Below are 17,097 nucleotides of genomic sequence, written 5' to 3'. Positions count from 1 at the left end.
TCATGATGATGAAATTTATAATAATACATAACGTATTTTTACATCAATGGGAGATATTCAAGCTGAGATCTATTTTGATTCAAAGGAATGTGTAAAGAATCGAGAGCCACATTTTGGGGTGTGGAGAAGACATTAAATGAAGTACTTGATCTAACATTCGGGACATGGGGCTATAATGGAAATTCAGCCTTAGGTGCTGAAAGGGGCAGCTTCGATGACCTCCAAACAAAGCTCTTGGCAGCCAATGTTTCATCTGCTTGAGGGACAAAAGGATTCCTCGTTTCATAGTTGGGGGAAAATAAGGTCTGTTGTATCTCAATGGGCATAAAAATAAGCATGAGCCATTTGGATGATCTGTTCTGTGGCTGAAAATGGAAGGGATGTAAATTTCCTAGCTGCTTTTTTTTTTTTGGTGTCAAATGCATTGATCATGGGAGTTGTAAGTTTTATGGTGTTTGAAATGTAACCTCTGTTTTTCCAGGCCTCTGAGTGTTGACTTCCCTCAATCTGTTGTAGTTCAGAGGTGACCCAAAGAGCTTTTTGTTTCAATGAGGATACTGCCAGATGCCATGGCAAATGGCAGCCCTCACGTCTACAAACTGCTTAGTCCAGGGGCCATCCCCCTGCTATCCCTCCATCTCAGCATACTCCACTGCAGGTGTGGTCTGTGTGACTGTCTTCAGGGGTAGTGACACTTCCTGCACGTTTCCCTATGATGTTGCTATTGTCACAAAGAGCAAGTTTCTACAAGGTTCATTGGACTGTTCTCTGTGTAACCAAACCCCAGTGATCAAGACTGTGATTAGGATTTGGGGCCAAAGCACAAGCTGCCTGGGCAGGCCAGCAGGTTCCACCTTTGGTCCACCCTTCCCAGGCCGAGCCCCACAAGGGCAGCCCCAGGTGCTGGACGTCAGCTGCTGTAAATCCCTTGTGCATCCAAGCTAAGTGGGCACAGAGCTTAGACAGCTCATCATCTCACCAGTGTCAGAAACTCTGCTCTGGGAGAGGTATGCAAAGTGATAAATAATTAAAACAAAATAAAATAAGACAAAAACATCTAGCTAACAGTGTGAATTATCATGTAATCAGTTTTTTGTTTGTTTTTTTTAAAATAAAATATTAGTTTTTAAAACTGTCTTGAACATAGCCATGCCCTAAATAAATCCCATCACCTCCATGGACCTTCTGAGATTGAATCAGGTCAGCTCTAGGTCCTTCCCAGCTTCTCAGGTACCAATACTGCCTGCTACTCTGAGTCTGCAAAAGAGAGTGAAGGCTGGAGAATTGCTTCCATTCAGAATCAGATCTGAAAGACCTGCTGACAGAGGGAGAAGCAGGGTGAAGACAGGAGGGTTCATGGAAGAAAGGCTGGCAACAGGGGGAGAAGAATATCAGCTTCAGGGTGAGTGTGCTCTGTGCTGTGGGAGGAGATGGGTGGGGGGACCTGGAGAGGAGCAGGGGAGAGAAGTAAGTTGGAAGGGTAGGGGCAGGTGTTGGAAACATGTAGAGTGATGATTGTGGAAACAGGCTGACATAAACAAGGAGCTGGGATGGACAGGCAGGCAGGAGCAGGTGAGAGAAGAATGATACTCAACATTCACTGGGATATACTGTGGGCTGCACATAGTACATGTGTGTGCATTTGTGTGTGTAGTTTAACATGGTTTTATTTTTCAGGTAAGGAGTCTGGGGTTCAGTGAAGTGTGACTTCCTGCCCAAGGTCACACAGGTGGTGGACGTTGTACCCTGTTGTTGAGCTCGGGTCTCTTGGCTCCAAAGTCCATGGCCCTCCCTCTGGGAACCTGCTCCTGCCTCCTCTAAAGAAACCTGATTAACAAAATCCCTAAGATTCAACATTGTGCCATAACTCTTAGAGCGGGGCTTATTCACTGTTCCAGGGTCTACTGTGTGGCTGTCAATGCCCAGGGCTTCCCTTTGGTCACTGTCCAAAAGGGTATCCATGAGGCCTAGGCTATGGCTTTTGGCCCCAACTGATTGACTGCCAATAAACTTGGTAAAGTAACAACATGTATTAAAATGCTTTTTGTCCAATTATGCTGTTTCTATAATTGTTAGGTCATTATTAAAACACATAAAAAGTTTTAATCAAGCTGTAAAGTGTTGTAACCCAATCTAGAACAACACTTAAATTCAATCCTTTACATATAATTTTGTCTATTTCTCATTTCCCTACTATTTCTGTTACTGAACTGAACTTGGGTCAGCTAGACTTTTGTGCAACAAAGCCAACCTACTCCCACTGCATTGTGGTGAAGGAAAGTACAGCATTTATTGCACAGCATCCAGCTTAGAGAATGGACAGCTTGTGCTCAAAATACCTGAACTCCCTGATGGCTTTTGGGGAAGAGTTTTTAAAGACAGAGTGAGGGAGAGGGTTGGGAGATGCATGATCAGCTTATGCACAATTCTCTGACTGGTTGATGGTGAGGTAACAGAGTGGTATTTCAGGAATCTCAATTACCAATTTTCTGACTCCAACTGGTCTGGGGTCTATGTGCTGGTGGTCAGCGTGCAGTTAACTTTCTCCACCTGGTGGGGATTTTAGTACCTGCAAAACAATTCAAAGATATGGCTCAGGATATTATCTGTAGCCCTTGAGGAGGAACTAAAGGTCCTTGACTTTGTTTTATGACTAAACTATTATTATTTTGTCTTGCTTGACTGCTTTTCTTTGTTTCTTCATTTTCTCACTTCTCTGATTAAATTTGTTCTTTGGAACTTGGGGAGAGCCTAGGAAGCTAAAGCTTTTTTATAAACAAGAGGCAGAGAACATCGTGGAGGTGGGTGTCTGTCCCCGGGAAGACCCTTCAGGGTCCTGCTCAGTTTAAATCCCCCCTTTTCTTTGATATTCCTCAATCCTGAGGGGAACAGGGGCAATGACTGCTCTGGCAACTTCCTGCTGAATGGGGTCAAAGACAATTTTTCGGGGTTAGATGAAAGTCATTGACTTTCATTTTAGAGAATTCTTGAGTACCAGGCCTTGCACCAATTATTTGTATTGGGCTGGCCAAAAGTTCTTTCAGGTTTTTCCATAACGTTTACAGAAAACCCAAATGAACTTTTTGTCCACCCCAGTAGTATGAAAACATTACCTGCCTCTTTGATTGCTTTGTCATAGCACTTGGACAAACATTTCAAAATTAGTGGACATGTTACAATGAGGATAATGATCAAAATGTACACTTGTAGTATTCCCTGAAAGAGTCCTCCTATTCCTGATGGCAACTAGGAAAATAAATTTTAGAGTGTGTCCTCTTTACATACATTTTGTAACCAAGTAGCCTTTTGAAGTATTTTATTTATTTGGGTTTTAACTTCTCCAGGGTTATTAATACACACATAACAGAAACTATTGGCCACTATACATATGTCTCCTTTTTTTGCTAAAATGTAATTTAAAGAAATTTTATTGTCTAGTACTATTCTGGCTAAAGAATCTAGTGCCTTCTGTTGGGAGGCTACGGCTTGAGCTGTCTCATTTATTACTACTATTTCTAAAGTAAAAGAAAGATTTCATAGCTATAAGAGGAGATCTTGAGACCACAAATTTGTTACTGGCAGCTACTAGCAGATATTGTTTTGAGAACAGCTGGTGGTTGCCTTAATGCAGTGGATACAGTTCAGAAAATTTAAGTCCTCAGTAATACAGGAACGTGTCTAAAATCATGTCCACGATGGCTATCCAGATCTATTTTGGATACCTGAACTATAGTCACTCTATTTTTATTTTTAAATGTATTTTTTCCCAATGGTTAAAGCAGATGTACAATGTACATTAGATAGGCCACAAAACAGGCTGTTCTGACTTAAGTTAAATCATGTATAAGCCAGAATGACATCCCCATACTTCAATATGTGAAAATTTCCTCCCACCATTTCCCCTTTGATTACAAATCTTTCAGTAGAAAGCACTGATAATCAAAATATTTGTCCTTCAATGCCAGGTGGTTGTTACCTTCTCTACCTTCTCTGGATCCATATTTCATTTGGTGCTAGGCCTCTTTTTTGTTTATATATATATAATTATATATATATATAATTTTGTTTATATATATATACACACACACATATATATATTTGTCTAGTTATTCACATTGGAGAAAACTAATCAGACATAGTGAATAAGTTCAGAGGTGTGTTGACAGGGAAATATTTTATAGGCTATACCTTTTATCAATTTTACCAAATTGTCACACAAACATTGTACATATGCTTTTAGCAGTTGACTTAAAGCAAGCAGGGATACGTGTCATGAGTAGTAATACTCTGTGACAACTTCAAAGGAGAATTTTTTTTTTCCATTCTGAAAGCTGGGGTCAAAAATATTGTTAGAAACAAAGCAATGACTTTCCATTTTGATGGGGACAAAAATTGAAGACAAACATTTGATAATCAGTTCAACTGAATTAGTTGGATGAGTCTTATGGGCCTGGTCTGTATTCTTGGGTCAGCTGTCTACCACTGTTGTTATCCTCTTCTTATCCTGATGTGGATGTTATTTGGGATCAACAGTCCTTTCTATAGACAAGTTTAATGCAGATGTCCTTCTTAAGTGGGAAATATGAATTTAAGAGTTCCTTCAGTTTTGCTGTGTCTGAGATAATTAAGAATACCTGATAAGGATTTTTAACCTAGGTTGGAGAAAGAGTCCTTTAAATGATGTCTTTTCCAGTATGCATAATTCCTTGATTGCAGGTCATCTAAAGATAGATTACTGTGATTAGCTTCAGAAACAAGTTTAGAATATCCTTTTAATAACTCAATTAAAATTTACAATAATATAACATAGCAACAAGGAGCTATCTGGGAAGTGAGTTTTAGGCAGGAAATACAGACCTCAATTAACAAAACTAGAATTTAGTAACCACTGAAACATAATCTTTTTCTCTCTAAAATTACCCTCATTTTCCCAAACATAGCCAAATTAAGACCATAAGTCTGGTTAATTGATCACATAGGTTCTTTTAAATTGGCTGTGCCAGAACTTTTCATAGGGAATCTCAGCTTGACTTTTTAAAAGCCCTCTCTGGAATTCCCTGGTGGTCCAGTGTTTAGGACTCCATGCTTTCACTGCCAAGAGAACAGGTTCATTCCCTGGTCAGGGTACTAAGAGCCCACAAGTCATGCAGTGCAGCCAAATAAATAAATAAATAGCCTCTCAAGGCCAGAAAATCCACACCAAGGGCTAGTCACACATTCCACTTTCAATATCTATTAATTTCAGTGAATTCCTCTCTCTTCAAGGTCTTCAAAATATCTTGAGATTCCTGCACTTGTCAGGAGGTGACCTTTCTTATTCACCTGATAAAGTGTTGGAAATGTAAGAGTTTCCAATTTCTGGAGGGATCCGATAGAGAGAAAAGATAAATGTTTCAATTTTGCTTACAAAGGTATAATTTACCAAGTTTCTGTAAGTCATAATTAGCTTAAAGGGAAAGATTTCCTTATATCTAGAAAACACAGATTAAAAGTCAATAACATTTCAGACAAAAGCCATAAAAATTATAACCATATTTATCAGTTCACTTAGTCTTATGTAACTAATCCTTAATCTTTTGTTAACAATTTTATGAAACCATCAGGGTTTTCATTAGAATTTTAAAATGTTTTACCCAGTTTAGCTGTATGATCTAAAAGTTATCAGAAACATGTACTTGTCAAAAAGTCCTTTCTATGAATCTTTTGACAGATGAAGCATTTTTGCAAAAGCATCAGAGTGAAACAATAACTGTCTATGAATGACAAAAGACTTAAATAGGCAGGGTTAGAGATCTGATTATAATGCAATTGACAGGGAAACTTGTGTGACATACATCAAATTAAAATAATAACTAGAATTATTACTGATAACATGATATCAGGACATACCCAAATTTTAAGAACTCTATGATTTCTAGAACATTCATATTAATGACATTTACCTATAAAGTATAACATAAGCAGGTTTATTACCACTCATTTGACAATGTTTATGTAATTTAACATACAAAATAATCCTAATTAGTTTAATATTTTTCTCTGAGATGCCTCAGGGGCCCTTTGAAATGTCCCAAAGTTAGTCAGAGGTCAAAAAACTTCAATTAGAATTTGTTCTAAAGCAGCTCAATATTCTAAGAAAAACTTGTTCTCTTGACAGAGAGAGAAAAAAACAAACTCTAGTCTTATACCATCTTACTTTAAATAAGAAAATATATTTATTTAATGAAATTTAATCTAATCTTATCCAATCTTGACCATGTACAAAACTTTTTCTCAGGGTTCCTTTTTTACAAATATTCCAGAACTTTCTCCCTCCAGCCCAGGGCCCCCATCTCAGATGATGTACCTGAGACAAAGCCCAGGATGACCACAGCCATCAGCTAGCGTGGTGCTCATGGTTGCCTGCTCCAGGGGTGACCCTTATTTTTTCCTGCTCAGAAACCACCAGCTCTAGGACAAAACTACTTTCTTTTTTCTTAACAAAAATATCTGCATTTTTTATACATTTTCTTACTGACAACATATATCTTACTTTTTTTTTACACACTGAAATGTTTCCCTTATTATTTCTAGTAGTTTTTAATTACACATATATTATAATTTGTAACCCTTAAAAACCTTAATTTCTGGCAAAACAACAGAAGCAATCAATTGTAAACTGTTTTTCATACCAGCATTTTTTGATTGGAAAACTTATGGATATATTTTATACCCTCTAAAAACATGTACTTTCTTGCAGCATAATTTATTTTTTAATGTGGTACAAGACATGTGTCTAATAAACCCAAAATGTTTAGTTTTTCTTTCATAAGAAGACAAAAATAGGTAAATTTAAACTTGTCTAGCAATCAATGTTTCAGTACTTTAAAAAGATCTAGATATTTAATTAATTCTCATCACTTAATTAAACAAAACCTAAAGTGTCAAGTTACCAAAAATCTGGAAAAACTAAAACATAACTATTCCTAAAGAGTTCACCTAAAAACTTCTATCTTCTTTATCTCTTTTTTATTACTTATGACAGTATAATGGTACCAAGTTAATTTTTTATTGCTGACAAATTTTGCAACATATAAAATATGATCTTATTTGACTTTTAGTAAACCTCGGTACAATAAAAGAATTATACTGAATGTTGATAACTCTAAAGACATGTCTGTATTAATTAAACCAACAAACTTAAGCTAGCTTTAATATGAGATATTAATTTAACACTGAATATTTCTCACATCATGTGAACCTGAATTCAATCGGGTTAGTTTCTGTTGTATTTGGAAATATTTGATTTGTAAGTCCTTACTTTTCTTTAAGCCAATTAAATAGAGTTCATTTACAAAATTAATCTTTACATAAAGACAGACAGACCAGAAATATCATAACTTTATTTTAAAAGTTATGTTAAATGTCCATTGAGAGATGAATGGATAAAGAAGGTGTGGCACACATATACAATAGAATATTACTCAGACATAAAAAGAAACAAAATTGAGTTATTTGTAGTGAGGTGGGTGGACCTAGAGACTTCATACAGAGTGAAGTAAGTCAGAAAGAGAAAAACAAATACCGTATGCTAACACACATATATGGAATCTAAAAAGAAAAAAAAAAAAGGTTCTGAAGAACCTAGGGGCAGGACAGGAATAAAGACACAGACAGAGAATGGACTTGAGGACACTGGGTGGGGGAAGGGTAAGCTGGGACGAAGTGAGAGAGTGGCATGGACATATATACACTACCAAATGTAAAATAAATAGCTAGTGAGAAGCAGCTGCATAGCACAGGGAGATCAGCTCAGTGCTTTGCAAGCACCTAGAGGGGTGGGATAGGGAGGGTGGGAAGGATACGCAAGAGGAAGGGGATATGGAGATATACGTATGCATATAGCTGATTCACTTTGTTATACAGCAGAAACTAACACACCATTGTAAAGCAATTATACTCCAATAAAGATGCTAAAAAAAAGATGATCAATAGAAAAAATAACTTAGTTATGTCCGGTATTTCATTATAAAACTTATTTGTTTATAAATAACAGGTGGAATAAGTTAAGTTTACTCACTTGAGTTTTAAAAAGCTTCTTTTCTTCCCTTAAGTCTCAGGTTCTAATTAAGCCAAGGCTGTAATCTTAGGCAATGTGGGCTGTGTTTGCATTTCAAGCACATGAAAGAATTATTACTTTAAGTTTTCTCCTAGGAATATTTTTGTTTTCTCAGGGTCAGAATTTTGAAAAGATATTTTATCAAGCCAGCTTTCTTTAATGTAAGGAAAGAAAAACAGTTTTGGAATGTCAAGAGAGTTTCATCTTGGCCATTTTTCTCTGGATCCTAAAGGATACTGTGACCACGCATTATTATAGAAACATATCATTTTTTTTTTCCTTTTCAAGGGATCAAAACTGAAAATCTCTCAATTCTGCAGAATGTACCCTAAGAGACTACAAGATGAACTAGACCTCTGATTTCCCACTGTACTTATTCACAGTTGGTATTACCAGAAACAGTTAGTCAGAACCAAGCAACCCAATGCATGGTGGTCTCTCAGGGTCACAATTCCCTAGCAGAAAATTGGAAGATTTCCTATCTGCTGGTCCAGGTGGGGTGTGAACAAGCCTTGGTCTAACAGGGAGTTTCCCAATCACCACTCAGGCAGTGCTGGATGACTGGGAGATTCCTCACCCCAGAGAGGAAAATCCTAAAGCAGCAGTCTGCTCAACACCAGATGACCAAGTCCTGTGCCTTCCTATGCGCCCCCCCCCCCACTTAAAGGAAAATTTTTCAATCAAAGCAACACAATAGGGAAGAATACCCTGGTATTGCCACACATGAGGTTCTGCCACTTACCAGAGATGTCTGACAGACCAGGACCAGAGTCTTCTTTCCTTTTCATGGAATCAAAGTCACAATGGGTCAGTAACGCCCAGTCAGTGGCAAGTACTTGGGGCTGTCCCTGAGACAAAGGAGCTCAGGCAGCTGCTGGACAGGATCCTAGAGCTGTCACCAACCAGGGTCAATGTGTCATGGGTGAGAGTCCTTTGAAAGGACTCAGAACAGGAGTCCTTTTGAAGTCACCAAAATTGTTATCGACTTTAACTTAGGTCTGCCTGCCTTCACGCAGTAAAGCTAATCTACTGACACCATGTTGTGAAGGAAAGTACAGCATTTATTGCAGGGTGCCAAGCTTAGAGAATGGGCAGCTCATGCTCAAAAGACTCCCCAGTGGCTTTCAAGGAAGGGCTTTTAAAGACAGTGTGAGTGAGAGGGTTGTGGGGTGCATGATCAGCTTATGCACAATTCTCTGATTGGTTGATGGTGAGGTAACAGGGTGGTATTTCAGGAACTTCAATTATCAATTTTTGGGGTCCAGCTAGTCTGGGGTCTGTTGCTGGAGGTCAGCGTGCAGTTAACTTTCTCCACCTAGTGGGGGTTTTAGTATCTGCAACACAGCTCAAGAATATACCTCATGAGTTACCTGTAGCCATTGAGGAGAAACTAAAGGTCTTTGACTTTGTTTTATGACTAAACTCTTACAGTTGTGTCCTGCTTTTCTCTGTTTCTGATTTTTCTCACTTCTCTGATTAAATCTGCTCTTTGGAACTTGGGGAAAGCATATGAAGCTAAAGCTTTTTTACAAACAAGAGGTGGGAGATACAAGGTGGGGTTGATCTGGCTCTGGAAAGACCCTGCAGTGTCCTGCTTGGTTTCATTTCCTCTATGTGGCTTATTCTGGACTTCCTGTTTGCCCAGCACAACAAACCTTCTACATCCCTCTGAACCTCCTAGAATCGAAATTCTAGGCTTGTCCACCCAACCAGCTTGGCCACCCTGCTGTTCATCATTCAGGAATGCTCCCCCTGGAGGCCTTCTGCCTGGAGTAGTCTTTTCAAATATGTCTGCATGGTTCACTCCTTCACCCCTTAGGGTTTTCCCAAACTCATTTTTTAGAGATGGCTTTTCCTGACCACTCTATTTAAAAAGATCACCCTCACCAACATCTGCCTTTCTGGCTCCATAGACTTACTATCATCAGATATGACAAATGGTTCCCATATTAGAAAGTAATCTATTGTAATTCACATAATACAGTTAACTGTTTAAAAATGAACAATTCACTGGCATTAATTGCATTCACAATGTTGTGCAACCACCATCTCTATTTAATTCCAAAGCATTTCCATCACTCCAAAGTAAGACCCTTTACCCATTAAGCAGGTTTTCCCTATTTCCTCCTTCTCACCCTGCCCCTGGCAACCTCCAGTCTGCATTTTGTCTCCATGGATTTATCTACTCTGAATATTTCATATAAATGGATACACAGTAAAAATATGGCTTTTTGATTCTTGCTTCTTTCACTTAACCTAATTTTTCTGAGGTTCATCTGTATTGTAGCATGCATCAGTACTTAATCCATTATTTAAGTCTGAATAATATTCCATTGTGTGATAGACCACAATTTGTTTATTCAGTCATCCCCTGCCAGACATATGGATCTACCTTTTGGTTGCTGTGAATAGTGCTGTTTTAAACATGTGTGCACATGTGCTTGTTGGGGTTTTCAGTTCTTTAGGGTATGTACCTAGGAGTGGAATTGTGGTGTCTCTACCCATCAACACTCTACTTCTCTCAGGCTACCCTTGTTCCTTGTATATCAAACAAGAAAAATGTTGCTCTTGTTGTTCTGAAGCACTGGCAGCTGAATGGTGACTCGTCCTTTTGTTCTAATTGCTCTCTCATCTATGTCACATTTCACTTTGAAGGCATCCTGGCTTGACTTATGAAGATAGCAGGGATCAATACACTTAGTCATTTATCAAAATTTCTCCTGGGGCCATTTAGAGAAACACTTTGACATATAGACTCAAGCCCAGTGAAGTCCTTTTAAAATGAGTGTCTCTCTTCTGAGGAGAGGAAATAATCTTCAACTAATGTTAAGAAATAGAAAATTGGAAAATTAAGATAAAGACACAAGCCTGCAAATTGCAATTTAATTTAATTATTTTATACAACCTTATAGTGGCAAAACTAGATGTTAGGAGGTAAAATTTTCCTTTGCTCAACTGTCAGTGAAAGCAAAATTTTAAGAAAGAACACCTACTGGGAATTAATAAAGAAAATGTTTACCAATTACTGGGTGTTTGAGGTAACTAATATTAGGAAATTACTTTGATTTAAATAACACATGTGCTGTGTGTAGGAGTAACACCTGTCATGTTGTGCCAAAGGTTAAAGGTTGTGGAACACCACCTTCACTGTACTTTGAAGTTACCTAAGGGGCTTCTACCTCGGCATAGCCTTCGCCCCACCCCCAGATAGTCTACCTTAATTTCTAGGGATGTGGCTGAGACATTTGTAATTTTTAAAATGTCCCCTTCCTCTCCACGTTCCCTGCCCCCACTGACCATAATGTGCAGCAAGCATTGAACACCACTGTCCTAGGGTAGCTCGGGTGCTCTTTCCAAAAAAGAAAAAAAAAAAAAGATGGCTTATTTGTTGCTAATTCTGCACATGAAGGTCGAAATTTATGGAAACATGTTTGGTATCCTTAGAAACATGATTCTAGGGCCCTTGTTGTAAATGCATATTTCACTTTATACAGACAGATTGGAGCATCTGGAACCTTGCTATTCAATCTGTGAGCCACGGTCCAGCAGCATCGCCACACTGGGGAGCTCATTAGAAATGCAGAATCTGAACAAACAGGTGAACCTGATGGTAGTGGTGTGGTGCCCTCAGACAGCATGGAGAGTCTTACCTGTAAGATTGCTTGGGGCACAAGTCGATGAACCATGTCTAGAAGAATGTCAAGGGGATTCTGTCCTTGGCCTTGGTTTCCAAGGCCGTTCATTCCAAGAACGTTGCCGAGTAGAGCAAACAAATGAAAAGTGCGGCTAGTGTTTCAAAAAACATGGATGCCAGACTTTGGTCAGCTAAAACCAAGTGTTCACTGTACAGGAGCAGGCAGATACCCAGGACTTGGAGGGAGTTTATCCTGACTCTCACATCACAGACTGGAACATGATCTGTCCTGCCTGTAGTCTCAATTCTCTGCAAATGTAGCTTGAGAAAATTAACAAAGTTAAGGAAACACATCTCTAAATCTTCACCTTCAGAAATAAGAATTGATACCATCTCAAGCTGGGCAGCATTTTGCAGAATAATTTATTTCCTTGTTTAACTCATTGCCTAATAAACTTGGAGAAGGACTTCAGTGTGACCCTAGTGAATAGTGAAGGACTTAGCAAGTGGTAGAAGTTGAGAAGATCTGAAAAACTTGTTTTTTTTCTTTTCTTCATGTAGTATGATACCAATGAGCCAGCCACTCTCAGCAAACCACGGAGCTTTCTCCTGCAGCATGGAGAGTGTGAGGTGTGTATGAGAATTTCCTGCAGACTTACGTGGAGCTTAGATGTCTTGCATGATAAATCTGAGTCAATTATCTTTGTGGAAAGAGGAGAAAAAAAGTGTACAAGAGTACTCATTAACTTGATATGTGTGCCCTGGTCACACATTTGATATAAAATGATTGGCAAAAGTGATCTCAGTAGAAATTGATGCCCCAGGTAATTAACCATAGCTCCTAAAAAGGACCCACTCCCACTTCAGCACATGAATTTAGAGGATCTGTAGGAAGGATTTCTTGACATATTTGGTTATTAAACACCAGAATGAATCATTAATCAACCTTTCCTGGAAGTCTTTAAAAGGAACATGGGTTTTAATTTGCCTGCAACATTTTATTGGAATTCTTCCCAAAGGCAACAAGGTAGCTCCAAGTCATGGTTAAACGTACTTGTGCCCTTTAGATTCTGGAATTTCATTTATGAAGCTGAACTAGCAGGAAGGCTGTATATAAATAAATGGGAAATATAAGGGGAAGGCAAGTGGGACATCTCAGTAGCCATGTGGCTTTGGTTGGGAGGGTATAGCATGGGGCAGATTTATGAAGGATAACACCAATTCACTGTAATATTCCTAACAGTGGCTATTCCAGACCTTTTCCTTTCTATGGAAGGACATAAGGAAGAAAAGAGGAAAGGAGGAAGATGGGAAGGGAGAGAAAATGAATGTAGGAAGAAAGAAAGAAAGAAAGATGGGTGGAAAATTAGAAACTAATATTTACAGTGACTCTATAGCAAACATGCTGGCATTTATTATCTCTCATCTCTAATAGGATATGTATTTGGGTTATTTGAGTTATTCTCCCCATTAACCAGATAAGCAAATAGAGATTCATACTCAAAATTACATGGTATATGGTAGTAGAAGGTAGGTGTGTCTGACCTCGGAGTCTGTTTCCCCTCCAGGGCACCACATGGCCAACTTCACTCTGATACTTGATTCCATTTCCAAGGATTCCTCTTCTCTCCATTTCATGAGGAGGGAAGGACAATTCCACATGACCTTCTGCAGTGCCCCCATTGCCATCTCAACCTGACTCTCTCCTCTCTTTTCTTTCTCCTCACTGTCAAGGTGATCACTCTGCCGTGCCTCTACCCTTTTCCCTCCATCCTTCCTGGATATTTCGTGTCCTCCCATCTCTCTCTTTCCTTCTACTCAATACTTTATCTTCATCTACTATTCATATACCCCTTTTCTTAAATAGGTTTTCCCCTTAAGTGCCTTTTCCCACAAAGGTCCAGGAATTACATTCCTTGCTTTCACTGTTAAATTTATAAAAGTCAGAGTCACTTGGGGTGCAACCCTCACCCCAAATGTTGCCTTTAAAAGCCCTTCCCTGAAAGCCATCGGGAAGTCTGGGTCTTCTGAGCATGAGCTGTCCATTCTCCTTGCTTGGTGCTCTGCAATAAACACTGTACTTTCCTTCACCACAACCTAGTGTCAGTCGATTGGCTTTGCTGCATGGTGGGCAAATGGGTCCAAGTTAGGTTTGATACCAGTAATGGTTGAATCTGTGACATTCTTCATGGTTTTCTTCCAAAAGTCAGTAGGGAATGCCCAAATGCCTGATAAATGCCTCAGAGTCAATGCAGCTGAATCTAAGTCATCTCCTAAAATATGCTTCTCTTCCCCTTCTCAGTCCTCCAGGCTGAGAGTCTCATTGTCCTGATCACTCTCTCCCCTTGTCCTCCAAATCTGATCTTGATCTTTTCCTTTCCGGTTCAAATGCAGATGTTTCTAATTCAGGCTGTCATTACCTCCCATCTGGAGTTTTGTAATTATCCCCTGTCTGACCAGGGTGCCCACACTTTCTGTTCTGCTGGTGTGCAGGTCATTCACGTCTCCCATTTAAATGAGAACCTTCAATGGCTCTTTGTGACCTGTCTAAACACATCACATATCTGCACGTTATTCAAATTGGTGTTGCTTTAAGTAATGCTAATAGCCAGGCCATGATAAAGTTGTTTTATGAACAAAGACAGTTGAGAAATGCTGGATTAAACAAAGATTAATAAACTGTTTCTTTAGTCCAGGACTTCTCAGAGTATTTAATATATTAATGCACACTGAATTTCCAGGATTTAAAGATTTCCCAAATTATGTGGTCATATGCTTTCATTGTGTGTTAGTGGGTACATGCATTTATATCCCCAGAAAACATACTCTTCTGACCCAAACATTTTCTTATTTCTAATTTTTTCAAGTTATTTATTTTCACCATCACAATTTGTATCCAATTCCTACTAACTCTTAAAACCTCTATTTATATGTTCCCTTTTCCATGCAATCTTTATTATCTATAAAGAAGTTTTAGGTTGTAAATAATGAAAAACATAACTTTCCCCCTGAAAATATGAATTGATTGGTTTAAATCAAGGGTCAGCAAACTGTGGTCCTCAGGACATCTGGCCCATTGCTTGTTTTTGTAAGAACTAAGAACTAAGGCTGGATTTTACATTTTTAGGGGGTTAAAAAAAATCAAAAGGAGAATCTTTTATGATTCATGAAAATTATTTGAAATTCCAATTTCAGTGCTCATAAATAAAGTTTTATTGAAGATACAGAGAGGTGCATTCTTTTATATATTTTCTATGGCTGCTTTCCCAACACAACGGCAGAAGTGAGTAGTTGCAATAGATACCACAAGACATACCAAACCCAAAATATTTATTATCTGGAGCGTTTTAGAAAAAGAAGTTTTCCTAACCCTGGATTAAATAGCTGAGCTGATGAGCAGTCCAGGAGACAAACAGAGTCATGCACAACTTCACCCAGGACTCAGCTGAGCATAGGACTCAGTTTCTTTCTCTTTGATTCTATGATCACTTCCTTAGTAAAGTTCTCCCACATTCTTAAGATAACTGCCTGCAGATTTGGAGCTACCTGTTCTTCATTTCCAATGTACAGGAAATAAATGACTTTGTCTCAGTCTCCCAGAAAAATACTGATATTTTCTCAAACTGGCCAACCTTGGAGAAATAATTTCCACCATCTCCCAGCACACCCACACCTCAACCAACTCCTGTGTCCACAGGGAAGGGCAGCATGTCTTGACCTGTACGTGTGCTCGTCCCCTGAGCCCTGAGGGTGGAATCAGGCTCTCCAACAAATGCCAGAGTCTCCTGTGTAAGAGAAAAGAGAAATGGATGCTTGGGAGGCAGCCATTAGTGTCCATTGTTTATTATATATCAGTAATATGATAAAATATCTAGAGAAAATAGTAAAAAAAAAAATGCTGCTTATGAAATGCCAGTTTTTCTCTTTTTCTCTTGGGAAAAAATATCTCATTTTAATTTCTCCAAAGCAGTTCCTGTTTTATTCAAAGACAATTGAAAATTGCATCTACATATTGGGTGGGCCAAAAGGTTCATTCGTTTTTTTCTGTAAGATGGCTCTAGTAGCTCTTAGTTGTCTTTAACTTCATTTGAAACAGTGTTGCTAGATTGAATTGTGACAGTTGTCATATCAGCATGCATTAAGAAACTTATCAAAGTTGTTGAATTTTTATGTAGCCATTTTAATATTGAAGATGGAAGAAAAAAAGCCACATTTTTGGTATATTATGCTTTATTATTTCAAGATAGGTAAAAACGCAACTAAAGGACAAAAAATGATTTGTGCAGTGTATGGAGAAGGTGCTGTGACTGATCCAAAGTGTCAAAAGTGGTTTGCAAAGTTTCTTGCTGGACATTTCTCACTGGACGATGCTCCACAGTCAGGTAGACCAGTTGAAGTTGATAGCGATCAAATTGAGACATTAATTGAGAACAATTTATGTTATACCACGTGGGAGATAGCCGACATACTCAAAATATCCAAATCAAGCATTGAAAATCATTTGCACCAGCTTGGTTATGTACATAGCTTTGATGTTTTGGTTCCACATAATTTAAGCAGAAGAAAACCTGCTTGATCTTATTTCCATATGAAATTCTCTACTGAAGTGTAATGAAAATGTTCTGATTTTAAAACAAATTGTGATGGGTGATGAAAAGTGGATACTGTATAACAATGTGGAACGGAAGAGTTGTGGGGCAAGCGAAATGAACAACCACCAACCACACCAAAGACCGATCTTCATCCAAAGAGGGTGATGCTGTGTATATGGTGGGAAGGAAAAGGAGTCCTCTATTATGAACTCCTTCCGGAAAACCAAATGATTAATTCCAACAGGTACTGCTCCTAATTAGACCAACTGAAAGCAACACTTGATGGAAAGTGTCCAGAATTAGTCAACAGAAAATGCATAATCTTCCATCAGGATAATGCAAGACCACATGTTTCTTTGATAACCAAGCAAAAACTGTTACAGCTTGGCTGGGAAGTTCTGATTCATCCATCGTATTCATCAGACATTGCACCTTCAGATTTCCATTTATTTCAGTTTCTACCAAATTCTTTTAATGGAAAAAAAATTCAATTCCCTGGAAGACTGTAAAAGGCACCTGGAACAGTAAAAATTTTGTCTTTAAAAAGATAAAAATTTTATCTTTAAAAAGATAAAAATTTTGGGAAGGTGGAACTGTGAAGTTGCCTGAAAAATGGCAGAAGATAGTGGAACAAAAGAGTGAATACATTGTTCAATAAAGTTCTTGGTGAAAATGAAAAATGTGTCTTTTACTTAAAAACTGTAGGCACTTTTTGGCCAACACAGTACTAACTTCCACAAAACATGAACAAGTAGAGGTATCCATGCAAAATA

This window comes from Balaenoptera acutorostrata, chromosome 2 (genome assembly GCF_949987535.1).
Source record: "Balaenoptera acutorostrata chromosome 2, mBalAcu1.1, whole genome shotgun sequence".
NCBI classification, from domain to species: domain Eukaryota; kingdom Metazoa; phylum Chordata; class Mammalia; order Artiodactyla; family Balaenopteridae; genus Balaenoptera; species Balaenoptera acutorostrata.
This window is presented reverse-complemented; position numbering follows the sequence as displayed.